At 46.4% G+C, this 11,033-nt stretch overlaps 1 protein-coding gene across 1 annotated transcript in view; it reads right to left on the reverse strand.

Annotated features, from left to right (window-relative positions):
- T265_06466 (hypothetical protein) overlaps positions 1-3,951 on the reverse strand; it is a gene marked incomplete at both ends in the record, with an annotated part of 21,629 nt that extends 17,678 nt beyond the window's left edge. Inside the window, one exon of the mRNA XM_009171734.1 lies at positions 3,932-3,951. The remainder of the gene's footprint in view (positions 1-3,931) is intronic.
- Positions 3,952-11,033: the final 7,082 nt, after the last annotated feature.

The raw sequence follows: 11,033 nt of genomic DNA on the forward strand, positions 1-11,033 counted from the left end.
GATAAAGTATTCAAATTTGGGCGGGGGAGGGCGGAAGACGGAAAACGTGAACGTGAAAGAAGGGAGGCGTCGGCTGTAGCATGTTTTCGCTTACCCGCCTGCTGTATGCAGGTCCAGTCTCTTCGTGACGGCGAACTATCTCAAGATGAAGATATGGTCGATGCATCCTGGGTCAGGGTGTAACCCAGCGTGATTCGCACGAGCCTTCCTCTCCCGATGGTCACTTGATCTGCGCAAAATAACGTCACACAGCACCTTGGATGCTACGGCTACCAGGCTGATGCCACGGTGTCCTTCGCATGGTGAATATGCTTCTCTCCTGAAGACCGAGATCAAGGTCGAGGTACTCCATTCCACCAATAGTATATTTCTGTTCTAAAACTCCCGTAGTGTGGTCGTTAAACGGCTCACCAAGGATTCACCACCTTCGGGTACAGATGTTCACATCACCCGCATGGAAGACTATATCCATTCTTCTTGCTAACCAAATGAAATGTCCCATGAAATGTCCCAGAAAAACCCGTCATTCTAAGCTTCAGAAATGCAATCTGACGTTGCGCATGCCGATACGACAAATAAACACCATATACTTCATCGACCTGTATTGACAACTGTACGGCACAAAGGTTGTCTACCGAGATCAAGCCCATTAAATGGCTCATAGTCTTGGTGTTGGTTGCAATCCCCAAACCGTAGATAACAATAAACAATCGCTCAGCTTTAACACCCTTTCGATACCAAGTTGCCGTGCCACCTGAAGGAGACTCGAGAGCTGAGGTACTCCCAAATTGTCGATGCCTAGATAGCAGCAGCCGACATGCTGAGTTTGAACCCGAACTAAAGAACCTCCGACCAGTTGGTGCCTTGCCCACTGAGCTACCTCAGTCTCACCTCAGGTACGCAATTACGCCAGGATCAACAGATGACCGAAGGGTGGAATAAGAAACATTTGAGCTTGTCCTGAGCGGCTTGATATATACGACCAAGATGGGGTCTTGTGTGCGTGTTACCGAGAAACGACACAGATCGACAGAGGGGGAGCAAGGTTTCAGCCAGGGATACCTGTTTCCAAAATTAGCAGAGAGTACGAACATTGCAGGTTGCACCGTGGAACAGATCTCTAGCGTTTGGCAAGGGATTATTTCGACTTACTTTCCTAGACGATATATTGTACACGGAAGAGTGGCAGGGGGAATCGGTAGATAGAGTGACCACAGCACGTTATCCGATGGCTGGGGAGGGGTGATGGCAGCTGAAAGAAGAGACTCAAGATCGAATGATACCTCTCAGCTGTCCATCCTGAGGAACGGGTTTCGGTTGAGGTAGCCTACCTTAAGCTTTTGACTCAAAAGTGTGAAACAAAAAGTAGAGGGAGAATGTAGGGCTTTATTTGGGGCCCTCCTCTAGCCTCTGACACAAAAAAAACCTAACAAAGGCCGTCTCTCGGTTCAGATTTTTGAATCAGAGGCTGAAGAAGGGCTCTAAATAAAGCCCTACATTCTTCCTCTACTTTTTGGTTCACATATTTATAATCACCAAACAGCTGGACGGGTGAAACCAAATCCAAAACTCATACAAGCCGGTCGATGCTGTGGCAAGATTAACTGGCATGGGCTGTTGCGTTCAAGCGAACTGGCTGACGACGAGACTAACTGCTTAACCGGTAATGTCAGGGCAACTTTTGTTACCCGTCACATAACTTCAGTTTGTTTCCCACAGGTAGAGTGTAAACTGCGGTAGTGCGATCCATAATGCCCTATGGATCAGAGTCATGGCCTCTACGCACGGGAAAGACACGAAAAGTCTCGGTTTTTCCGAAGGGCAAATAATAAAAATAGCCGTTAAGCTGTAACACCTTCTCGGTGCGTAGCTGCCATTATACTGGACGAGCTCAGATGTTCCACACACTACTTCCTACTTACCTTAGGGTATCTGGTGCTCCTGACGCAATGGCTCGTGGTATCTACGGTATGGGAGTCGTACTCGGCCTAAAACCCGAAAGCGCCTTACTGGACTGGATCCCAGTAAATACTCATTTTTTGCTTTAAGGTTATCTGGTTCAATCAAGATCAATGCGAGTCGGTGCGATAAACGGTTTATTTATTGTATAACCGTACGACTCGGCAGACTGCGGGTCTGGGACTGTAAAAACATGTTTTATCAAGATATGTCGAGACCTCGACAAGAACAGATATAGTAATCCTGGTGGGTGATACAAATGCCAACATTGGACAACTAAATCCGGAAGAAGCACAGTTGGGTAGTAGATTTGGAGTCGACACCCAGCGTGGGTACAATGGAGAGCGACCAAATCAGTTGTGTGTGGAACATCGTCTGTTCCTGGTCAGTACAAGCTTCAGCAACAAACGCTCACATCGAGTTACTTCAAGGCCGCCAGCCGCAAGACAATCACGGACTCAGCTGGACCGTTTGGCTATCAGTAACCAATGGAAAACGCCAACTTCAGATTTTTGCTTCCTTTGATGTACGCGGCTTGACACTGATCTTGCCATTGTCCGGGCCCGGCTACCCCTTTCCGTCAGTATTAGGCGTGCGAAAGGGGCGTAATCCTCATTGAGCGCGTCCAATGAGCTGCTACGAGAATGGTTGTCGGCCTCAAATCCGTGGACTAAGGAACGCCTCTCGCGGTGCTTGACATCTTTCCCCTGGAGTATCATCGACTCCGGGGAGACCTGATACTTATGCTCTGTTTGGACAAGGCTTAACCAATAGGATTTTCATCGTTGATCCAGCCAACAAACGGCGGAGAAATGATAAGAAGATTTTCAAGCTTAGAGCGCACACTTTAGTTATTTACTGCGTGGAATAACCTTCTCCCGACGATCGCCCACACTACATTTAGTACCTAGTACAAAGCACTATTGGACGCTTTTTATGCGAATCCCCGCGCTGGAAAGCTTGCTGCCACTCACTGAGAACTTAATGAGCAGCGCAACACCCTTATTTCGCCTGCGCCTTTCAGGTGAACGGCAGCCGCTAAACGACAAGAGCAAAACCGACCCCGGTAACTTCGGCGAAAACCTCGATCCTATGTAATGACCCGTGAATCCGTGACCAACAATATTACCGCAGAACCCGTTGTGCTACCTTGAGCGGTCCGATAGAAGGCGAAAGATTCCCATGAGACCATCTCATCTGCTCTCTAGTGCCGGTTCTGGTACCGTGAAAAGATTTTCACGCTCAGAGCGCAGAAATTCATTAAGCAAAATTTTTTCTCATTTCGGGTAGTAGCTGTGTGGAACAACCTTCCTCCGACGGTTGTCCACGCTCCTTCTAGAACCTAGTTCAAGGTATTATTAGACAGTTATGCGAGTCCTCGCGCTGGCAAGCATGCTGCCCCGCGTTGAGAACATAAACAGCAGTGTCCTTTTTCACTTGTGCCCTGCAGGTGAACGACAGCTGCTGAACGACGAGAACAAAACCGACCCGGAAAACTCCGGCGAAAGCCTCGATCCTGTGTATCAATCCGTGATTCCATGAGCCAACCCAGCAGTGGACCCGAGTTAGGGTTGGCAGGGGAGTCAACCTTCTGATTGGTTGTACTGACACGCCGACGTGGTGACCTTGAAATTGAACAGTAGGGTAGTGTGCACGCTATGGATCAACGTGGCATAGTTATTCGCCGAAGGTAGGGGTTCGCGACAATATCTGTGGATGGAATACAGAATTAAATCCAATGCTCGATGTGCAGCAATCAAGGGTGCACATCAACAATGCTCAAATGCAAATCAATTGGAGTCACAAAAACTCTAAGCTACTTTATTCATCGGACGGTTTTTCCACACAGATGGGCAGTGCTATCCATAATCTGGGATCATAGAATGAAAATAGCACTAGACGATGTCCATGCTGCCAAATATGGTTGGGGGAGATCCAATTTCAATTTAATTTATGTGGTTAGAAAACTCACCAGAACTGTATGTCAAATGGCTGAGTAACGTGACTAACTGTAAAATCGGTTGACGTTATTTAGGGCCATCAGGAACAGTGAATGAACAAACGTCAGGCTGCTGTGACAGTATTTCTATGAAAACAATGGAAGAGAAACAATCATGCCAAGTAGGACGCATACTGAGGGTGTGTCTCACGACAAAGTCAATTTGGATGTCCCAGATCCTTTAGTTCATAAGCCGCGATTGAACCGCCAATAAGGATACTTGAGGCATGCAACTGGCCAATCGGAGACTAGGTTGCGTCCTAGCCACGTAAACCAGATTTACGTGGATCTAGTTTGAATTCGTGGCAGATTTCTCGCTGAGGCACAAAGTCAGCTTCACTTCATTTAAATCCGTGTGTGTTCCAGAGACTTGAGATATTCATACTCAGTCCAAAGCTAGTCGGAAAACTCACCCGGCTGATCGAAGCGGTGTGATAGAATCTCTGTTCACTGTTATTTAAGTCTCCCGATGGGCCGCTATGTCTACAAACGCTTAAGTATCGATACGGATCCCAACTGAGACAGTGGCTTTTAGCTTGCTGTCCGTCCCGTGCTCCATGTGGACACTTTCCTTGCGGTCGTCGGTTACGGTCTTGCCTCATTCTCTCCCTCGAATATTGGGTGAATGCTGCGGTTATCGAATACATAATCATTCGTTGCACTAGGTCACACTTCGTGTCACGAAGTCCACTGAAGCCGTTGGCGCTGGGTTTATCACCTATGAATGAATGAACAGCCGAAAACAGACAGAATAATTCACATGAGATGTGGTGGTTGATTTTTCATTGGAGAAACCTTTGAATCTTTGTCCATTAATACTTTATTGAAGCACACTCGTTCTAACATTTATCAGCCCATATACTCCTAGTTCGCTAGTCTTTTAGAAATGCTTTCTCACTACAACACCGGGCTCACCCACTTAGTTCAATTATGGTTTTCACAAACCACTCACCAAAGTAGTCATATAAATGACGGGTGCTTTGTCACGAGGATCCCGTGCACTTTAATCCACATTTACTTCATTATTACGCCACCACGCAAAGTTCGTTTCCTGCTTAACACAACTAAGGTAATTTCTTTTGTAGTATACCCCCGTGATTTACCTACGGTCCGCCGTCGTCCACTTAATCCCATAATGTAGGTCGGTAGGAGCACGGATTACAAAGTGGACCTAGATGTGCAGCTGTATTCAAGCTGTATTCATGACGGTACGCCTCCCGTCAGCCTCCAATAGTCGTCGTCAATAGTAAGGGCGACCGGTTGTAGCCACCTTGAGAGCTTTCGTTTTTAATCTGTGCAATGGTTCAGTGTTATTACAATTGATGACACTTACCCTGAGAAATCTGTTTGAAATCAGCTTTGCAAGGCCTATCATATTCTACATCACCTTTTTGCCTAGCCGATGTATTAGCGCCGTCATCATGTCCCCCTCCCTTTCTTATGTAACCTGTTTTGTTCAGTGCAACTAAGTATGGTGCCTCAGTTGTTTTATGAATGAACCAGGCGGATTTAAGTAGTACGAGGTGGTTCGTCCCATGCCTCTAGAATAACGCCACAAACCGGAAAACCTTATTACATAATGCGTTTCCCCGAATGATTTAGGGGCTTGGAACTACTTTCGTAGACCGGTGCGTCAAAGTTGTATTCAAGCCGACTGTGTGAATAGCATTATTTTTTGGAGCCTTGGTACGAGCGTTTTATAGGCACACGTAGCACGTGGTAACTTTGACATGCGAGAAATTACGCGTCGTTTTTTGGTTACAAGAGGGTTAAACTAATCTGATTGTGACCTTTTTATTTGAGCGATATCCCACATACTTCTGTGATGGTTTCTGAGCCCTACTAAAATGCCCAGGCTGATTCATGCACATTGCATGGAAACTGGCACACACATTCATGCAGTGCTAATGTAGATCATAACGAGAACACAGAACGCTTCGTGCTGCTTCTATAGCTTTAACGGTTAAACCATTACCAATTTAGCGTGTAAATAACCAGCATCCCCCTGTCCGCACTCATTTATAAGTAGTGAAATCCATAAGATTCGGACAACTTTAAAAAGATGCGGTATCTACCCTCAACATCGATTTTGAATATTTTGCTCATCTATCCATCTCTGTCAACAGAGTAAGCCAAAGTTGCTCTGCGTTTTGCCAGCGGCATTTAGCAGCACAACAATTCAGAGAAAAGGATAGGTCACCAAAAGTGATGGATCGGTTGTTCTCTTGCCGAGAATGTGCCCGTTTTGTTCTTGTACGGTTTCAGCGCAATGCAGGTCTTCAGCTGTGGGTGACGAAACTCGGGTATGTCATGTGCCTTGCAAAGGTCCCTTGAATACTTGGGAACGTCAAACGTTTGTCCATGCTGGAGCTGGGCAAACAGGATTGACAAGAAGCTAAGGTGTCAGCGTTCCCTTCCTTCCCCGTAACGATTCACAGGAAGATGTTCGCACCCAACCCAACAAGTGCACGTAAAAATTGTTACATTTTTCGTTGACGCATGATCGCCCTGGACTCCTTTGCACATCTGGCCTACTTGCCCGGAGGGTCAAAGACGACCCATAATTTTGGCAGCCAACTGAAACGGGCGGGGAGGTTCAGGCTACACGTTCCGGGAAGATATTTCAGCGTCGATTGTCGTCCAGGTCGTCAGTCACCTCGAGCTTTATCCACAGAAGACTCAGAAATAATCCTGTGTCATAGAATAGGCAGAATGAAAAGAAGTATCCGCATTGATTTATACATTTCTTGAATAAGGGTTTGGTTTTATTGTTCCCAGTTGTTGTGTTATCCGTCGGGAGCATATAATCTTCGAGGTTGAAGTACCGGTGCAGAAAAAGAGAAAAGGCTTTGGGCATTCGGTGTGTCTGGTTAACGTTTAGAACTACATACTTAAAACATCACCAAGCTAAACTAGAGCAACAGTTTTGCGTGTCTTATATTCTGTGGATAGTGAAATTGGTCAAATTTGAATGGTGCATCGAGAGCAGTGTGAATCATTGTGCCATCAGCCGTCTCATGTTAGTGAATACAAAAGTATGTGGCTAAAAGCTTTTCACGCACTAGCTGCCCATGTGTGTGAAAGGAGTCTATCCGAATAATACGCCGTTACTCGCCAGAGTGTGGATGGCGGAGTAATTTGCTAATGAATAAGCAAAAACAAAAATGAAGACATTTACTGTGCGTGTACCATAACGGATATCTGATGACGAAGTCACCCACCGCAAAATAAAACGACAGGGCCTTAAAGTTTCGACGTCGACTGCATGAAACCAGTGCAGTGTCAGCAAATAATAAGATCTACCTTCAGAACAGGGCTTTCAGCAAATGTAAACGTGAATCCAGCTTTGGAATCTAAAACGCAGGGATGCCGCTCCAATTAGAGTGGCATTTCGGTATCATATGTCTGGAAACTGTATTCATAATGTTGGATATCCGGCCCTAATGATATTTGTGCTATGCTAGGAAAAAAGTACAAGCCGAAATTGCCCGCAAATCAGAAGACCAAAAGAAACCGGCGATCTTTTCTGTTTGAGCCATTACGTGGGGATTGCATTAGCAACCCGTTGCCAAATTTACATTTGACTTCGGGAAAGTTTTCAACTTAGGGGTTGTTACTCTTAAAACACAAGTTATATGAGGATCGCCAGTTTTTCAGTGAAAAACTGTAGGATTTTCTGCTGAAAAAGCGTTAATAGTATAGCATGATTCGCTAATCATCTATCCAATCATCTGCAAGTGGATCAAATAAATGCTTGGGGTGTGTTTGTTCCCCGTTCGCAAAAACGACTGGCAAGGTCTCTGTTACGGATATCTGCTTCCTGAGTTTGAGGCACCCGTGCCAATCCAGGAAAACGAACAAGAAATTCGAATTCTAGAATCACGGTACTATTGCAACTATAATAATGTACATATTCAACAAACCTTAACGGATTCTCCTCTGCAGATACCGTAAGGTTACAAAATAAGCGGTACAATTACCAGCCTGAGGATAAAGCGCAGATCACTTCGCCTCAAAATCGATATCGTCACAACCAAACAGATTTCGACGGCGAGCAACCGCAAAAATAACAATGTCCGACCAAAGTCCGTAAGAGTTATAAGAATAGTTCAGTAAAACAAGGAGGTTTCAGTTCATCCGGTCAAGGGGAATAAATATGGGGAACGGCTGTCACATGGGGTTGGAAACGGAAGCACACTGTTGGTAAGCTGTCTTCTACACCGCCACCCATAATCCCAGTGGATTTTCCTCCACCAAGCTATGGTCATTCCTGGCTGGAATATTTTACTTACCTCAAGTTCCGAGTGGACTTACAGCTGTACGCCAAACGGAAATTGCTCACGCGCCAACTCCCAGTGGTCTCTCTGTATGCGATGAGTTCGAAAACCCATCTCCCACCTGCGGAGAGTTGAGCGCGCGGTTCCCATCTCTTTCCACCACCCCTACTCACAACACTCTATCAAACCGATCTTACGCACATCCCTCCTAAGCCTACCATCTCGTGTGCGTACAACTACGGTCCTAACTAAACCGTCACCCGACGTTTCACATTCATCAACCACGCCTACGGGCCACTGTTCCCGAGAGAACGCACCTGATTGCACCAGGACTACATCCCCTTTCCTGAAGTTCCTCTGAGGTTTCTGCCACTTAGTTCGCTCTTGAAGCAGAGGTACGTACTCCTTCACCCAGCGCTTCCAAAATATATGAGTCAAGCATTTCACCTGCTGCCAACTTCTCGTATACCTCTCTGTTATACTTTCCGGCACAACTCCGTGTACCCTATTATTGAGAATGAGCAAGTCATTCGGCGTCAGTGCCGGCTTGTCGAAATAGTTGGTTTGATTGGGCACAATAGGGCGTCCATTCATTACCCGCTCTGCTTCCGTAAGAAATGTCACTAGTTCTTGGTCGTTCGTATTCTGCTCATTTACGGTCGACCTTAGTATCCATCTTACGGAACGTATGAGACATTCCCATACCTCGCCTCTATGGCTGCTCAACGGTGGAGTGAGCTGCCACTCGACGTTATACCGCATTAGTTCAGCGCTGATGCGGGAATGTGAAAGTCGATCTATGGCTTGTTTCAATTCCTTCTCCGCCCCAACGAAATTAGGACCGTTGTCACTGATAAACTTTTCTGAAGTTCCCCCTCCTCTTAATGAAGGAGTCAGAAGATAATGAATAGGCCATTTCAAAGTGCACTGTCCTCATCTGTAAGCAGGTGAACAAACAGCCGTACCTTTTCCCAGTCTATCTCCCACCCTTAACTGTCAGTGGTCCAATACAGTCACACCCAACTATCTCAAAGGGATGCCATCCTGGCTGGATCCTGTCGACTGGCAGTGGCGCCATAGCTTGTCATGAAGCCGTTGTAAGGTTCCTTCGACACGTCCAGCAACCATGGAGCACCCGCTTAGTCATCGATACTCCTTGAACGACCCAATATCTCTGGTGCAGTTAGGCTAACGTATGCGATAGTCCACAATGCCCGTTCAGCACGTGAGCGTTCCAAACTATCAACCTGGTGACGTTATGCTTCGAGGGCAGTATGACAAGATGTTTAGCAACATGCGGCCACAAAAGTTTATCCAAACTACCTCTTTCACATAGCAAGCTACCTTCGTTGGGCTCATGACCGGTGGGCTGATGTGCAGAGAGCTTATTGCAAAGGCTTGTTCCTTGTCAACCATACCACAGATCGTAGAAGTTTAAACCAATCGGAACATCTTTCCACTAAAAGATGCAACCCAGTTGGTTCCGAAGCAGCGGTCTCGTTAATCGAAGCACGTTTCGTCTTCGATTCTATTTCTTCTGGTATGAAGTTTGGTTCGTAGCGTGGCTACTGGGCCTCGGACGCTTCCAGAAAGGCTGGCTTCTTGAACCAATATCGAAGGGCAGCCGGAGAAGTTACTCCTCTAGAGACTAAGTCTACCAGATTGTCCTCACGCATTACGTGACGCCAATCATCGGGTGACGACTACTGATGAATCGTAGAGATACTGTTTGCCACGAAGTTACTATAGCGAGTGGCAGTGTTCCGTATATAGTGAAGCACTATGGTTAAATCCGTCCAGTAGATTGTTCTTGTGAACGCAAATCCTGCTTCTTCCCTCGGTTCTTCCGCCACCCTTGCGGCTTCGGGAACCTTTACTTGCATGAACATTCTGGAAATGTCTGCAGCCACAGCATGGTACTCACTCAGGAAGCGTGAAAGAATTCCCAACAAACTCGCAGTAGTGTCGGGACCTTGATACAATCTATCGTTCAGTGATCCACCCTCAAACATGGCCGCGCAATCTAAGACAACTTGCAGCTTTTCTGGTTTCTTCGCATTCAAAACGGGGTGATGAGGTAAATACCACTTCCTTTTGTTCCCTGATTTAGATTGATGAGTTGGTACAGGTTCAAGTTAGCCCTTAATGATGTTATCGTTCATGCGTTCTCTGTATCGCGCTAACAAAATCAGATCCTTTGCAAAACGCCTTCTTATATATTGCAATCGAGAATGGGCTAGACGATAATCATCGGGGAGTCTTTCAGCCGTTCTCCACGGTAATGGTATTTCGTAATGACCATCCTTGAACACTGAACACTCTTCAACGATTCGAAGCGCCTCTTTGTCTTCGACACGTTGGCATACGCCCGGAGTCTCTAAATCGTGAATCAGTCCCATACAGAGCCTTTAGACGAGCAGTAATGTCATCATCTTTCATACTTACATGGTGCACATGTCTCCAGACTCTATGCCCCATAGACAACGGACCAAGTAGAACCCAACCCAAAGGCGTCTTAACAGCGTAGGGGTCCTCCTGCTTGCCCAACCTCTTCTCCATAGACGTGCGTGCCTCTGAAACGTCTTCTCCTATCAATATTCTCACATGCTTATCTGGAAGCTCCACAAAGGTAGTATCCTTCAAGTGATTATATTGACTAACTATCTCCGTTGGACTGATGACTGGTAGGCTGATGGACAGAGAGCGTATTGCAAAGGCTTGTTCAGCTGCTACGGTCCCGCTTGAATCTGCCGATTCAAACTCGATTCCGAGACTTGCAGCCTCCACAGTGGAGATCC

The sequence above is a fragment of the Opisthorchis viverrini genome, assembly GCF_000715545.1.
Source record: "Opisthorchis viverrini unplaced genomic scaffold opera_v5_137, whole genome shotgun sequence".
Taxonomy (NCBI): Eukaryota; Metazoa; Platyhelminthes; class Trematoda; order Opisthorchiida; family Opisthorchiidae; genus Opisthorchis; species Opisthorchis viverrini.